The following is a 17,012-nucleotide window of genomic DNA, read 5'->3' on the forward strand; positions in this document are numbered from 1 at the left end:
TGTTTTAGCAATCACATTGGCATTGTCCCCGGGCGTGATTGCCTCTTTTCTTTTGAATATTGAAATATTTAGAGCTGAAATAAACGAAGGCTTGAAATGTTTTAAACCACCCTCTCCTCGGCCCCAAAAGATGATAGGTAAAATGAGAAAAGTACGTGGTCTGGGGTGAATGGTTGGTTGTTAGCTGCGAGGAGAATGCAGGAGAAAGAACACGGAAATAGGCCGGTCCTTCTAGGCTTAGGGACAGGCCCTGGGAGGGAACTAGCTGAACCAGACAGGACCTAAGTGGGAGCACACGGAGTCCCGGCGTAGTTTTAGGGAAGGAATGTGCTGGACCTGGATCGGCGGGGACCCGCAAGGAGGGCGACGATGAGTACCGGGTCCAGCGCAGTGAATGGAGAACCTGCTCTGCAAGCTCGCGGCCCCGCCTCACCTGGCTGTTCCGCAACGACCCAGCGATTGGCTCCCCGTGCCAGCCCCGCCCACAATCCAGGACTCGGCTGCTCTCTTTTTCCTGTCCTGGCCCCCTCCGAAAGGCCCGCTGATTGGCTGCGGGTTTCTGGCCGGCCCTGCCCCACTCCCCGCTTGCTGTATTGGCGCAGCGCTCACGGCCTCGGTCTTTCTGCCCCGGCTGAGGGAGGTGAGTGTCCTCTTGGGAGGAGGGTGTCGGGATGGCCCGGTGTCCCCTCGAGCTTTGCCCGCCCCGAGCTCAGCTGCTCCTGGCGGCCAGAACGGAGGGGTAGAGCAGTCCTCGGCGGCCCGGGGGGCGGGCGGCCGTGCCCAGCCCGGGGCCGCGCGAGACACAAGGCCCTGTGCGCTGTCCGGCCCGGGCGCCCTGACCACCGTCCTTTTCCTCCGCAGGCCGACCCTCCTGGACTCGGTGCCCAGCCGTGCGGCTGCCTCGGACCCAAGCGCAGGTACGTCCCGGCACTGGTGGAAGGAAGGCGCAGGCCACGTGGCCGAGGAGACCGAGGTTCCGGCCGGTCTTTGTTGAGCTGCTTTGCTTAGGCCCTCCCGAAGCGCCCTTTCCTGTGCCCTTTTAAGGTTGTCGCGGTACTTTGAGAGGCTAACACAGAAGGGCAAAGGAACTCTCCATAAAACCCAGAGAGGAGCCTGTACACCTCCGCTTTGGATCCTGTCTGGAGACACAGATCAGCCAGGAGCTTCGCCTAAACTTTGAGCGTGCTCCCTTTAGATTCCTGGTGGTTTCTAGGAAGTGGTTGAGAATTCAAGAGAGAAAGAAGGGGCTGGCCTGCTTTTCTAGAAATGGAGTTTTAGATCAGCCGAAAAGGATATATGTAATCATTTTCCACGATTCTATCTGAGACGTTTTTTATTCTTTTCTTATAGGTTGAAAACTGCAAGAAAGAGGTTAGTGAACTGAGGAGCTCCAAGGTGAAGTAGTCTCCACGTATCGCCCTGGCTTGCCTGCCTCCCACCTTAGGGCTAGTGCCAGTGTAGCAGATTCATTGCCTCCCCGTTTGACAGATAAGAACGGGGCCCGCGTGAGAGTGTCCGTGAATTGTAGTAAGTAATTAATTGGCGGTGCTGAAGGTAGACTCCCAAAGTGTCCCATCAACATATTAGGGTCCTCTCCTGCCCCTTCCTCTGCCTCTCGAGGGCATGAAACACCAAGCTTAGGTCTGGCATGTTAGGCATTTTTAAATAAGCAGGCAGAAGAAGATTTAAAGGACATTCATAAGAATAAGTTGTCAAGAGTGGGTGCTTGTAACCCCCTGCATTCTAGGACGAGTTCTTTGCTAGTAGCTAGTCAGGATGTTATTAACCTGTACATTTTTGTATGTTGATAATTTCCCGCAATCTTAAATAAAGTCTTTTCCTTGTGTCAATTTCATAGTGGTTTTGAGTAATCCTTTGTGCTTGCCTGTGTCCTTAGGACAATTGAAGGAAGTAGTCTGTTCTATCACGTGGGCTCCTCGGATCAGGATCAGGCCAGGCACCTTTAGCTGTGAGGTTATTCTTAGCATTGTTTTTCCTTTGGCCTTTCCATTTTGCTAGGCAGGTACTGTGTGAGAGAGCTCCCCCTCCCCTTTTTTTTTTTTTTTCCAAGGTAGGTTTTCTGGTGTAGAGCTGTCCTGGACTCAGTAAGGCCAGGCTGGTATAAAATTATGGAAGGAATTTTTCTGGTGACTGTTAAGCAGTTGTATGTTAGATATTGTTTTTACTTCATAGCTTTTCTTTTTAAAGCAGTTCTGGAAACACAGTTGGCTGTAACCATGTTGGCCACACGGTTGAGTGCTCAGTTGCCACATGTGGCCAGGGACCGAACAATATCCTGTAACCAAACTTTTTTTTTAACAAAAATGGACAGCTCAACAAGTGGTATGGGCAGAAGAATGCACAGGAAAAATACAAAGGGGGGAGAAGGTAATATTCCCCCTGCTTTGAATTGGTCCAGTGGGACTAGTGGCACTAGCCAGGAAAAGGACACAGAAAATGTACTTAATTCAAAGGTTTCATTTACAAAAATTCAACTGGAATATGATAGGATATTCTATATTTTTGGCCTACAGTGTCCCACAAGTAAAATTAAATAATCGATGGGTTTTGTTTAAACACCAGTTTAAACAAACTGATGTTTTGTTTAAACACCAGTTTAAAGTGGGATCTCTGAATAGCTTTAAATTTTTTTGAAAGTATCAGTAACAGGCTGGAGAGCTAGCTCACCATTGAAGACAGCTTGTTGGGTTCCCAGCATCCCTGGATGTTCACAACCAAATCTAGTAAGTGACCTGGGTGCCAGGCAAGCTTGTATACATATATGTAGGGAAATGGTCAAAATGTAAAAATTAACTGTGCCAAGACTACTTTGCAGGCAGGCTTTCATGTTGTAATCTTGGTGTTTAGGTTGTGACAAACATGATGCAAAGATGGGGAAGGAAACAGGTACAGAATTATTGGTGTTTGAGTATTAAGTCCATTTAAAGTAGAAATTATATATAGAAAGAACAGTAATATTTTTCAGGGTACAGGATCTAAGGAAAGCAGCTTTAGCTGCCCCATTCCTCTTAGCTTCCTCCATGGTGTTCTGGGAGTGTTTTATGTTTGAAAGGAGTAGCTATATATATACTCTTGGCTGATGTAAAACTCACCTGCCTTTCTGCCTTAGGATTAAAGGTATGCTCTAGCATACATGAAACTTTCTTACTGAGAAGACTAAAAAATTTTCATTGTCAGTATTTCTGCCTGCCAGGATCCACCCATTCCCTTGGAGACCTGGCTTGCAGCTAGCTTGAACATTGAGGCCTGTGCTCTCAGGCTGTTTGAGCTAGCCTTCCAGGCTCTGGATTAACAGCTCCACCCATGAACTACATAACCACTCTTTCACATGCTCAATATGTCATGCACCTCACGCACCAATAAAGCCAAAGCCAATGGAAGATGTTTTAAGACATCTTAAAACATGTTCAACCTGTTACATGCTGCCATTTTCCCCAAAGCTAACTTGGTATACACGCTGTGCCCTGCATGTATACAAAGTTACAGGTTCTTGGTGTGTTTGCTTTGTCCTCTGCAGGATCATCAGCAAAGGTTACACTGAGAAACTTTGCAGCTACTTTTCTCTTAATTAGTTGGCTATTGGTATGTCTTGGCTTCCAGGCCCTCTGTGATTGTGTGAATTCTGTGGCTTGACTGGACTAGGTCTCTTAACAAGTTATCAGGTTACCTAGCACTATCTGCTTCTCAACCTTAAGGCTTCGACTCTAATACTGATGTTGCAGTGACCCCCCCCAACCATAAAGTTATTTCACTGCTATTTCACAACTGTAATGTAAGTATCTGGTATGCAGGATATCTGTATTCAACCCCAAGTGGGTCTTGACCCACAGGTTGTGAACCACTGTTAGATGAAACAAGTTAAAGCCAATAGCAGTAATATCTACCATGGATAAGTTCACAAACTATTAAAAGTACACCAAAACACCCCAGCCTTCATTTTTCCAGCTGGTTAAAGGGTAATTCTGCATTTTCCTAATTGTCAGTGGGAGTGATGCATCAAGTACCATATTATGGCAGACACCCCCCCACACACACAATCTAAAGATGTGCCCTAAAAGCTGACCTTAGGCTGTATAATTAGAATGAGCTACTTTGAGCCAGGTGTGGTTGCACATGCTTTTAATCCCGGCACTTAGGAGGCAAAGGCAGGTGGATCTGTGAGTTCAAGACCAACCTAGTCTACAAATAAGAGTTCCAGGACAAATAGAGTTAAGGGTAAAACCAAAAGAAAACATGCATACACACAAAAATGGGCTAGTTTGAAGTTCGTTGACTTTATTGGGGGGGGGGGATGAGTACTCTCTCTCTGGGAACTGCAAATGCAAGAAATCAATATAATAAATTTAAACAGTGGTTGCAGATTTATCCAATCTGAATAATAGACTGTGGATGTGTATCTATAATTCTTGTTCCCTGAAACCCATACTGCAAATAGAACATATATTTGACATTAAATGTAACACACTAAAAAGCAATACTTTGTAAGCTTTGAATGTTCTCTGTACGTAGAGTTCTGTTTTTGCAGGCAAATGGAACTAGAAAAGGCCATCCCTGAAGCAGAAAGACACAACATGGTATATACTCACTTATAAGTGGGTATTAGACATAGGTTAAACATACTAAAATCTGTACACCTAAAGAAGCTAAGCAAGAAGGAGAACCCTGGGTTAGATGTTCAATCCTTACTCAGAAAGGCAAATGGGATAGACATCAGAAGAGGGAGAAAACAGTGAACAGAACAGGAGTCTACCACAGAAGACCTCTGAAAGACTTTACCCAGCAGGATATGTATCAAAGCAGATGCTGAGACTCAGAGCCAAACTTTGGGTAGAGTGCAGGGGATCTTATGAAAGAAGTAGGAGAGAGAAAGACCTGGAGGGGACAGGAGCTCCACAAGGAGAGCAACCAAATAAAAAAAGTCTGGGCCCAGGGGTCTTTTCTGAGACTGATATTCCAACCAAGGACCATGCTGGATATAACCTAGAACCCTGCACAGATGTAGCCCGTGGCAGTTCAGTGTCCAAGTGGGTTCCCTAGTAAGGGGAGCAGGGGCTGTCTCTGACATAAACTCAGTGGCTGGCTCTTTGGTCACCTCCTCCACCTGAGGGGGAAGCAGCCTTACCAGTCCACAGAGGAAGACAATGCAGCCAGTCCTGATGAGACCTGATAGGCTGAGGTCAGATGGAAGGGGAGGTGGACCTCCCCTATCAGTGGACTAGGGGAGGGGCATGGGTGGAGAAGAGGGAGGGAGGGTGCGGTTGGGAGGGGGCTACAGCTGGGATTCAAAGTGAATAAAATTATAATAAATAAAAAAAATAAATTTAACAGTGTGTAGAGTTCTTTTTACTGTATGTGTAGGAGGGTTTCCTGCTCCGCGCTTGCCTGAGGGCCTTGGGTCTCCTAAACAGAACAGCTGTAAGCTGCCATGTGGGTGACATAACTAAACAACCGTCCTTGCTGAGAGCAGCAAACACTTAACCATCAACTTATTTCCAGCCCCTATTTCACTTTTTGTTTGTTGTCTGTTTCTGAGACAGAATTTCATGTCACCCTGGTGGGCCCAGAACCCTATGTAGCTGAGGATCACCTTGAACTTCTGATTCTCCTGCTTACAGCCTCCCAGATTTATGTGGTGCTTGGGACCAAACCCGGGGCTTGCATGCTGGGCTCTGTCAAATGAGCTCTAGCCCCACCCCTCACAGTGCAATAATAATGTCTAAAAAATGAATAATGTTCAAATGTATGCCTAATACAACAGATGAATATTGTTTGAAATGTTCATCTCTTGGACATTCGGACCAGTTCCTCCTTCTGGCTATTGTGAATGTTAATCTACACACTAATGTGCAATCATCTGAATCTTATAGGTATTTACTGAGAGGTTAAGTGTTGGCTTATACAACACATCTACTTTTAATTTCTGAGGAGCCATCCTTTATCCGCAGCAGCTACCCCACATCCTCACGAGGACTGTGTGAGCACAATATTAAGAATAAGGTTCTCTAAGATAATTTAGAGTTTCCTGCTAATGAATAAATTTGACCCACACTGACAGTCCTTTACTGGAAGAGTTGCCTTACCTTTACGAGAGAAGGAAAAAGACTTCCTGAAACTGTTGGCAAGGGAAAGGCATTTCAAACTATAAACGTCGCCTTATCCCACTTCAGCAGAAAAATGAGCTAGAAAATGAGTGGGACACTCAGGAGCAGTTAGTTGTCCAACCCAGGGTCCCAAGGCCCTTCTCAGGCACCAAAGAAACAAAGGAGTTAGCTCTCTTTTCACGGCAGGGAACGGGACCTTTAGGTCCCCCTAGCTGGGAGCAGTTGGTTAACACAAGTGACTCAGACACAACCAGAGGTGAAACAAAAGCAGCAAGGGCGAAGGAATCGAAAACACTGGTGGACAAGTCTGCGGATCACTGGCCAGGGAGACTCGTATTTCCCTAAACTCAGCCCCCCCCAACTCCGCCCCTTGGCCTGAATCCCACCCCGCCACAGCTCGGGCCCTTCGCCGACACCGGAAGTGAGCGAGGCCAGCGTTTGCTGTTGGAATCCAGGGTGGAGTCCCAGGTCCCTAGGCCGGTTTCACGCCGATCTGACCTGTCCTGTGTCCTACCGTCTCCCAGTCCCAAGCAGGTGGGTCTCCAGCTGTGCTTGGAGGAAGATGGGTCTCTGAGACCCATCATTTCTCTCAGCTCTAGACTTACGTCTCGGGGCATTGACCTCCCGGGCATATTACAGCTAAACATTAAGTCATCAAAACAGCCCCCAACAGATACTCACGTTTTTCAAGAACTCGGAGACCAGTCTCATTATGCCTGCTGTCTCTCTGGATATCACTGTAGTCCTTTTTTTTTTTTTCGGTCTGGTGGTTGATGCTCTCCATCCAGCATGGATTACTCCTGCAAAGCAGCCCGATTTAACCTCCGCCTCCCATCTACTAATCTCCCTAATGCAAATCTGATCATGTCTCCCAGATAAGTCTTGAGTCTCTCAAACATCAAATCCCACGACCCCTCGTTAGTTACAGGTTCCGGCACTTTTTATTCCACTGGAACAGACGACAGGCAGGTAAATGCGCCGAAAATGAATGCGGTCTGTCGAAATTTCACAAACAGAGCACACTTGGGCATGAACACAACCAGCAACCAGAGATGCCCTCGAACGCTTACCCGCTGTCCTCCACCCTGGGGCTACACCCTTGCCTTCTCCTGGTAGAGTACTAACTTTACACAGGGCAAGGTATGTCAACCTACATTTTGTTTTTGGCTTCTTTAACGTGCTGTTGTGAGGTTCACCCTTTTTTTTTTTTTCAGTCTGTTCGTGAGGCCGCATTCAGTTGTGCGGCTGCAGTAAAATGGATCCAGAAAAACGTTAGCGGTAACTGGAGTCGCTTACATTTTGAAGCTAGTAAAACATTGTTCCATCTTTTGATGTATCTATTGGCGCGTGTATCTATCGGTCAGACGCCAGCAAACAGAAGTCGTGAATCAAGGTTATGGCCATGTTCTGAATTATTGGATATATTTAATGTCTTCCAAAGTGTCTGTGTTAATTTATACTCTCAGCAGCAGCATATGGAAGTTGAAGTTCAACCTTCCCATCAACACTTTTTTTTTTTTCATTTTGTTGGGTGATAATTGAGTTGCCTATGTTTTTAATTTGCATCTCTGTGATAATGAAGTTGAGCATGATCATTTTGTTTGCTTGTTTATTTTGAGACAATGTCAGACATAGCTCAGGCCGGCCCGGAATGCATCACATGCCTGAGAATGACTTCTTTTTCTTTTAAAGCATTTACTTATAAGATTGTGCCTTGGTGCGAGTTTGGAGGGAGTCAGCTCTATCCCTCTACCCCGTCGGTTCTGGGGATGGATTCCGGTCAGCAGGCTTGGCGGCCGGGGCCTTTCCTGCTGAGCCATGTCTCCACACGCTGGGGCAACCTTGCTCTGTTGACTCTTCTCTGTACAGACTTCACTACCATCCTCGCCCACTGAGCCCCTTTCATCTGCCTTTTAGCTACTCAGAAATAACTCTGGAGCATTTGCTAACTTTTTTTTCTTTTTTGCACCCCATCCCCCCCTTTTTTTTCCTGAATGTTTTGTATCCTCCTGGCACTCGACTATGAAGCATCTTGAGTATTCAGCAAATTTTAAATAATTTTATAAAGTTAAATCCCTTAAACTGACCACATAGATTCTGTTGTCAATGCTTTATACCACTGGCTTTATGACATTTCTTTCCATCCTTCCCTCTATCCATCTTAACACTTGCATTTCAAAGTAAATTGGTGGTAATGTGTTTATCCAGCCTCACTGTGGGCCAATTATGCCAGTTCCAGATTTTGGTATAATTGGAAGCACGTTCTTTGCTGTATGGACTTTCAAATTCAGCATGTTGTATCTGAAATTTACCCACACAGTTGCACATCAAACATTTATTCCTTTAGGAGTTTTCAGAGTAAACTTTCATTTGATAAGGCAGATTGTTTATCTATTGTCAATGTGGGTTTTAATTTTTAGTGTATATGTGTTGACTATGTATATGTCTCTGTATGCCATGTGACTGCAGTGCATACAGAGGCCAAACAAAGGTGCTGAATCTCGTGGAGCTGGAGTTACAGGAGGTTGTAGCACCTGACATGGGTGCTGGGCACTGGACATGGATCTTCTACAAGACCAGTATACGCTCTTAACCACTGAGCCATCTCTCCTGACCCAAAAATCCCTTTGTTGAGACACGAGTACACTACATTATGTCTATATTCAATTTCTGCAACATGGTGGATGTGGGAGTAATTTTATTATTTTCAGAGCATCAACATGATCAATACCTTAAGGGTGTCCATCACTGGTGTGGTCCCTGCTGCCTTCTTGATTATCGACATTATAATGCTTGAGATCTCGTCTGTCACACCATCCTAAATACAAAGCACGGCCAAACTTTCATTCCTTCAAGACAGGGTCTCACGCTGTAACAAGGCAGGCTTCAGAGTCTCCGAGACCCTGCCTCAGCCTCCCGAGTGCTAGGGTGACAGGTGTGGACTATCTAACCTGGCTCTGTAATGCTTTTAGAATGTGGGTGTGATGATTCAGTGGTGTAAGCTTGGAACCTCAGTGCTGGGTGGTTGAAGAAGGATCTCAAATCTAAGGCCAGAGTGGGCTACATAAGGAGGAAACCACAAAGGGCCGTTGAGATGGCTCAGCAGGTTGACTTGTGCCCGTCGTGACAACCTGAGCGTGAGCCTGGGGACCTACGTGATAGAAGGGGAGAAGCAACTCCTCAAAGTTGTCCTCAGATCTTCACACACTTATGTTGGCAAGCACACGCCAACATAGTGCAGGCAGACACACACTTAACAAATGAATAAGCAAATGTAATTAAAATAGCATTTAAAGCAAAAGTGCTGAGACAGGCATCGGAGTGTATGCCTTCAATCCCAGCTCTTGGGAGGGAGAAGGAGGCAGAACTCAGTGAATTTGAGGCTAGCCTGGTCTACATAGTGAGTTGCAAGACAGCCAGATATACATAGTGAGTCCCTGACTCGAAACAAAACTAAACAAACAAACAAAAAACGGTGTTATATTTCATTTTTTAATATCCCAAATATTTGTCTATATATATTGAAAATATCTCTTCCTGTTCCAATTTCCTTTTTATTCTTTTAATGAGTTCCTTTGAAGAAAAAAATATTCTTGACATTAAAACAATTTTATTGTTATGGTTAGTTTCTCCTGTATGTGAGAAATGTCTACCTTCTTCAAGTTTTAGTTTGCTCATCATCATCTTCCATCCACTTAAAGGTGGAATGGTGTCCTGGCTAGTTTCTCTCAATGTGACACAAACTGAATTCATCTGAGAAGAGGAAACCTCAAGGAAAAAAAAAATGCTCCCACATGATCAGGCTGTAGGCAAGCCTGTAGGTCATTTTCTTAATTAGTGATTGATGGGGAAGGGCCCAGCCTAATGTAGCTGGGAACAACCCTGGGCTGATTGATGGTCCTAGGTTCTATAAGAAAACAGACTGAGCAAACTATGAGGTGCAAACCAGTAAGCTGCACCCGCCCCTCTGCATCAGCTCCTGCCTCCAGGTTCCCACCCAGTTTGGGTCCCTGCCTTGGCTTCCCTCATTGAACTATGTGTGATATATATACTTAGTGTGATATATAAACCTTTTCCTTCTCGAGTGCTTTTGGTCATGGTGTTTCATCACAGCAACAGAAACCTAACTAAGACAGTGGGGTACAGAGGTGGGCTCGCATTCCATTCCTCCATGTGGATAGCCAAATGTTCCAGCATGTTTAATTTCAAAGATCACCTTACTTGGAGTTGTCACAAGGCAAATGGTTATTTATAAATGGAGTTAATTTCCCAACTCTATTCCAGGCTATCACTTGGTCTATGTATCTCTGTGCCAATACCAAATCTCCACTACTATTGCTTTTAGGACAAGCCTTGATGGTATATCAGGGGATTTGATTACAAATTTAATTAAATAGCTGTGTGGTTATTGGCTACATGGCAGACAGCATAGATAGATACAGTACATTTCAGTACTCTATCTCTCTATTCTCTTGGAAAGCTTATTATACTAGCCTGCCCTAGAAGGAAATCTAGAGGCTTTGTTTCATAGGTGCATGCTCCTGAGTTTAGAGGTAGGATGCTCTTGAGAATATCTGTTCAGGGGCTGAAGAGACGGCTCAGCAGTGAAGAGGACCAGATGCTCTTCCCTGGGTTTAGTTCACAGAACCCACACGGTGGCTTACAACAACCTGTAATTCCAGTTGCAGGAGATCCAACAACCTCTTCTGACTTCCAGGGGCACCACACATGTGTGTAGTACACATATATACATGTAGGCAAAACACTCATATCATGAAATAGATACATTTTAAAATGCAGAACATTTATGTCAAACTCAGAACACAGTTTCTTGGCAAGAAGACTCTAGAATCGCAATGACTGGAGGGGTGTCACACCAACGTGGCTGTTGCCACAAACAGTAGTAATTTTCATGGCTGCTGTAACACGTATGTGCCTTGAAGCAAGCAGTATGTATGTATTATTATTTTATAGTTCTGGATAAATAAATATGATACTAAGTCCTTTTGCACTTGTACTTTTAGAATTGAAAATATTAGCTGGGTGGTGATTGTGCATACCTTTAATCCCATCACTTGGGAGGCGGATCTCTGACTTTGAGGCCAGCCTGGTCTACAGAGCGAGTTCTAGGACAGCCAGAGCTACACAGAGAAACAATAACTTGAAAATTGACCCCCTCCCCCCCAAAAAAAAAAGGAAAAGAAGATACCAAATGGGTTTCTTTGATCAGACAGGATAATTTTATGCAGTTTCAAATCACAAAAAGGTGCCTGTTGAAATACAGTGGTCACTAGCCATTGGCTAATTATTCAGTTTGTTCACGTGGGAGACTAAATAACAGTGTATAGCTAGGTCCACACTCTAATCCTGAAGCCCTGTGTGGCGAAAGGGCTTTGCAGATGCAGTTCAGATGAGGCTCAAGATGGTACAACTGCCTATATGAAGGATCTATAAGGACTATATGCAGGACTGAAGAAAATTCCACCACAGGACAGAAGGTAGAACAACCAACGACTAAAGCAAGGGGGCTATGGACTTTGGTGCTGGCCTTGAAACCGGAAGAGGAGCCCCTAGCCAAGAGATACAGAGAGCACAGCTCTTAAAGCTGGGGCAAGTAAAGAAGCATCATCCGCCAGTGCCTACAGAGAGTATGTCCCAGTGGACACCTTGACACTAGCTCCGTTAAACTGATTTTGGACTCCTGGTTTCTAGGCCTCCAGAACTGTAACATACACGTATGTGCTTCAAGGCACATATGTGTTAGAGCAGCCATGGGAATACAGTCTATGGCAGCAGCCACACTGGTATGAGACACCTCGAATCAGTGTGGTTCTGGAGTCTTCTGATTGCCAAGGAAGCATGTATAGCAGATTTCACGAACTCTTTCTGTGCAGCCACACCTCCATGTGTCCAGCACCACCTTATCACAGACTGCTTTGTAAAGGACAGCCATGTCTGCTAACATGTGCCATGTTACATGTACATGGCAGAACCCCAGAACTACAGTCCCTGAAGGCTTCCCTTGCTAATGTCATCCACTGCTTTTCACAAGTCAAGACCACTTGGAAATGGCCTCATTTTTCTCACAACAGCTGATACCAAAGAGAGATGTTTAAATTTAATTTATCTTTCTCTCTGGAACACCAGAACCTTCAAGTCAGCTTCAACTCACACTTCTCTTGATAATTTTTGTCACTTAAGAAATAGTGATTCAGAAAACCAGGAGGTGGTGGCACACACCTTTAATCCCAGGACTCTGGAGAGAGAGGCAGGCAGATCTCTGAGTTCAAGGCCAACCTGGTCTACAGAGTAAGTTCCAGGATAGCCAAGGCTACACAGAGAAACCCTGTCTCAAAACAAACAAACAAACAAACAAAAAGTTGAAGAAAATAAAAAGATTAAGACAAGCCATTCTTCTTCCTGAGTACTCCTACCTACTGCTACTGCTTATTAAATCTCACTGGACATTCAAAAAAGGAAAGAAATAGTGGTGGATGTCTCAGTTTCCTTTACGTCCATGTGCATTCCAGACAGGCCTGCATCAAAGGTGTCAGGGCGATGGAGACACCTTTAATTTTGGCTTCAAAAGGCTCCACACACAATGGTCTTTACACCAAAGCTCTGCAGATTCAGCTCCAGGCCCTACTTGTCTACACACGTGCGAGGGTGTACGAGCAGCTAGCCATTGTTAGCAAGGTGCAAGCACTGCTTCCCTTGAAAATGCTACGAGGAGCTGGGTGTGCTGGTATGCACTTTAATCCCCGTACACTTACAATCCCAGTACTCTGATGGCTGAGAAAGGATGACTGCTTCAGGCCCAAGGCCAGCCTGGACTCTATCAGAAGTTCAAGGCCAGCTCAGGACACACCGTGAGATCCTGCCTCTCAAAACTTAAATAAACAAGTATACAAACTAATTAATTTAAAAAATGCAAGTAGGGACTGGAAAAGGGCTTAGCAGCTAAGATCCCTGGCTGCTCTCCCACAGGACCTGAGTTTGTTGCGCAGCACTCATGTTAGACAATTCATGTTAGGCAGTTTACAACTGCCTCTAACTATAGTCTTCTTGAAGCCTTCAAAGGCACCTACACACCACATACATACACATACACACACACACACTTAAAAATAAAATAAAACATAAACATAATAAAACATAAAAAGTTTTCTCCATTATGTTTTCTCTCAATTCAAGTGTCAAGGCATGAAAATCAGCACTGCAATGTCCATCCAAAAAGCAATATCTAACTGCATGTAGTCCTCTATCTATGTCCTCTCCTCAGAGTCCACCCATGGATATTCTCAGCTAGCATGGATATGCTAGTTTGAATAGGAATGACCCTGTATGCTCATATATATGAATGCTTAGTCATTACAGAGTGGCACTAGCTGACAGGGATTAGGAAGAGTAGCCTTCTTGGAGGAAGTATGTCATTGGGGGTGGGCTTAGGGGCCCTGTGGATCCGTCTCTCAGCGTCTCCTCCAGCAGCATGTCTGCGTGCGTCCTGCCACACCCACTCCCCATGATGATAATGCACTAAACCTCTGAACTGTAAGCCAGCCCCTATTCAATGCTTTCTTTTATAAGTGTTGTTGTGGTCATGATGTCTCTACAACAGCAGAAATCCTGACTAAGGGAACATGATAAAGGTATAAGAAAAACAATCACCACTGAACAAATAATTAGTCTTGACTAAAATAAAATATCCTATATTATACTCCTGATACACCGAATCTAGCTAGGTAAGGAAGCTTGCAGGTGCACAATGGTTGTGTGTGTGTGTGTGTGTATGTGTGTGAGAGAGAGAGAGAGAGAGAGAGAGAGATTTCTTGTGTTACGATATATGTAAACCTGGCACTTTGGAGGTGGAAGGAGAGGAGCAGAAGACTGTTGGCTACACAGTGAATTTGAGGTTCATGAAACCCTGTCTCAAACAAATAAATAATATATAACATAAATTTTACCATTTATAAACATACAGTTATGTGTCATTACATACATACACATTGTCATGCAACTACTATTCATTTCCAGAAGCTTTTCAACCTTCCAAATTGAAAACTGCACCCATTAAACAAAACTCCCCAGATCCCCTTAACCCAGTCTACTTCCTGTCCCCAAGAATTTGATTATGCTTACTCCTCTAAGGGGGATCATACATTTTGTTCTTTTTTGCCTTATTTCACTCAGCTAAGGTTTACCCATATTGTGACATGTGTGAGAACTGTCTTCCTTTTCAGGGCTAGACAGTATCCCACTGTATTGTACACACTACGTTCTGTCTACTCACGTATTGATGGGTGTTGGGGTTTCCTCCTTTGGGTTGTTGAACAGTGCTGTGATGGATGTTATTTACCTGCACTTGCATATGCATACTTGTTTATGGAATTACGTATATTTATTGTGTATTGTACAAACCTTTATCCTAGAATTCATATAGATAGGCCGCAGGTTAGTTTTTGTGTTTGTTCCTGGTTTTTCATTGAGATGGGGTCTTACTATGTTACCCTGGCTTTCCTGGAACTCTGTTTAGACTAGGCCCATCACAGAGATGGGCCTGCTTCAGCCCCCCCAAGTGCTGGGCTTAGAAAGGTGTGCACTGCCACACCTGGAGGACTTTAGCTTTAAGACCCCTTTAAGTTGCTGGTTATAAAGGCTGGCCATACCTTTCAGAATTACCTGGGTCTTAAATTTTTCACAGCACCCATGCCACGCTGCAGAGCTATGTCAGAGCACTGGGAAGTGAGGTCAGGCATCAGTGTCAGCTGTAAATCTTACCAAGTGATTCAGGTGCGCAGCCGAAGTTTGGGAATTACTGCCCTGCAAGCTTGATTAGTGAACACTTGTTATGGCTGAGATGGGCCCCACACGTCCATCCGCTGAATGTTTGGTCCCCAGCTGTGAGGGCTATCCTAGAGTTAGTTCTGAATATGTTAGGTGGTGGGGGCTAGATAAAGCAGTCCTCTGGTGGCCCCTTGAGGAAATCTGTTCCTGCCTCTGCTTCCTGCCAGCCTGGAGGTAAAGAGGCTCTCCGTCCTGAGCTCCAGTTTCCAGAATGTTGTAGCGCATGGAACTAAGCAAGCATAGGCTGAACCCTCTGAATCTGCGAACTAGATAAGCCTTCCTCCCCTTGCTTGTCCACTTGGGTATTTTGGTTACTGAAATGCAGATGTAACATGATAGTGTTTCACCTGAAGTTCTTGTTCTCTTGCCCTACACTTTCCATAGCATACAGAGGACTCCCAGACCTTCCAATCCAATTTAGTCAAAGCAAATTCACTTTCATACTTTAAGATTCTCCAGCCACAGTACTTAACACCTATAATTTAAAACCAGAGAAGTTGATTTGGTGGCACAAGGCTGTAGTCCCAGCCCTGGGGAGGCTGAGGCAGGAAGGTCATGAGTCCAAGATAGGCCTGAGATATGCAGGAAGACATTGTTTGGCAAAACTCACCACTAACAAAGAATTGAGCAGCAAGTCTCCTAGCAACCTGGTGCTCATGATGAAGCAAACAGTGGCTCTATCAGAGGAATGAGGGATTCTGTATATTGATATGTGTAGAACAAACCAGCAATGGGACTCTACACATGTTATTTCAGCACTAAAAATTAATTCTAACACAATTAGTATTTGTTACTGCTTTAGAATATGTTAAGTATTCAGAACAGTTCCTGCCATACAGCAAATGTCATTTCAGTGCTAGCTTTTAGATTCATTGATGGGAGTCTTTGAGAAAGGAAGTGATTACACGGGGGTATTGCTTCTCAGCCTCTGGCTAAGACCTAGGGTGAATATATGAAGAGCACTTCTTCAGCACAGTGAGACTGTCTCAGTTGGGGTTTCTTAAGTTTCTGTTGCTGTGGAGAGACACCATGACCACTGCAACTCTTATAAGAGAAAACATTTAGTTGGGGCTGGCTTATAGTTTCAGAGGTTTAGTCTATTGTTGTCATGGCCAGAAGCATGGCAGCCTGAAGGCAGACACAGTACAGGAGAAGGAGTTGAGAGTTCTACATCTGGATGAATAGGCCGCAGGAAGTGAACTGGCTTGAGCTTCTGAGACTTCAAGCTTACCTTCCCTGACAGTGACATCTGTCCTCCAAAAGGGCTACGCCTACTCCAACAAGGCCACTCCTCCTAATAGTGCTACTCCCTATGGGCCAAGTATTCAAACACATAATTCTATTGGGGCCATTCCTATTCAATGGACCAGAGACTGTGGATGGTACAAACGATAAAGGGGGAGAGAGACACTGAATGGCTGGATGCATGTGCAATTCTGAAGCCCAAGACTAAACATTTTATATGCCTGTTTAATTATAATTACATAAATGCATATAAAATTGGTGTGTTAGCACAATGGTTGCTAAATATAAATACAGAGAAGATGTCTATAAAATTCATAAGAAGGTGTAAGATGTGTAGCTTGGTTATAGTGCTCAGTAGGGCCTGGGACTGAACCTCAGCACTGTGAAGGAAAAATATCCCTTCATAAAAATAAGTGAATTTAAAATAAAAGAATATATGAAAAAAGGCTATTATTGGTTTTTAGAGTCAATTATGCAGCAAGTCAATTATGCAGCAATTTCAGTGGTTTCATAAAATGTTACTACAATGAATTAAAATAAAGAAACACACAATGCTATATTATTCCAAGCTTTAAAAAAAAAGCAAAACAAAGCTTAAGTTAATGGAAAATTATTAGGGAACAATTGTTTTGGTGTTTTTGTTTGCTTGTTTATGGCCAGGCAGCTGACTGGCCTGGCGCCCGCAGAGATCTGCTTGCCCCTGCTGGGATTAAACATGCAGAAACAGTTTTTTATAACACAGTTAGAAGAAAGTAATTTTCTACCTGCTTTGAGGAATTCAATAGAAAAAATACTGGAGGT

General features: G+C 44.4%; 1 non-coding gene across 1 annotated transcript; it reads left to right on the forward strand.

Moving 5' to 3' along the window:
* The first annotated feature begins 1,031 nt into the window (after positions 1-1,031).
* On the forward strand, positions 1,032-1,153 carry LOC132653398 (small nucleolar RNA SNORA26). The gene has a single exon (XR_009591142.1). It is a non-coding gene; the product is annotated as a small nucleolar RNA SNORA26 (small nucleolar RNA).
* The last annotated feature ends 15,859 nt before the right edge of the window (positions 1,154-17,012 follow it).

The sequence above is a fragment of the Meriones unguiculatus genome, chromosome 3 (assembly GCF_030254825.1).
Source record: "Meriones unguiculatus strain TT.TT164.6M chromosome 3, Bangor_MerUng_6.1, whole genome shotgun sequence".
Classification (NCBI taxonomy): Eukaryota; Metazoa; Chordata; class Mammalia; order Rodentia; family Muridae; genus Meriones; species Meriones unguiculatus.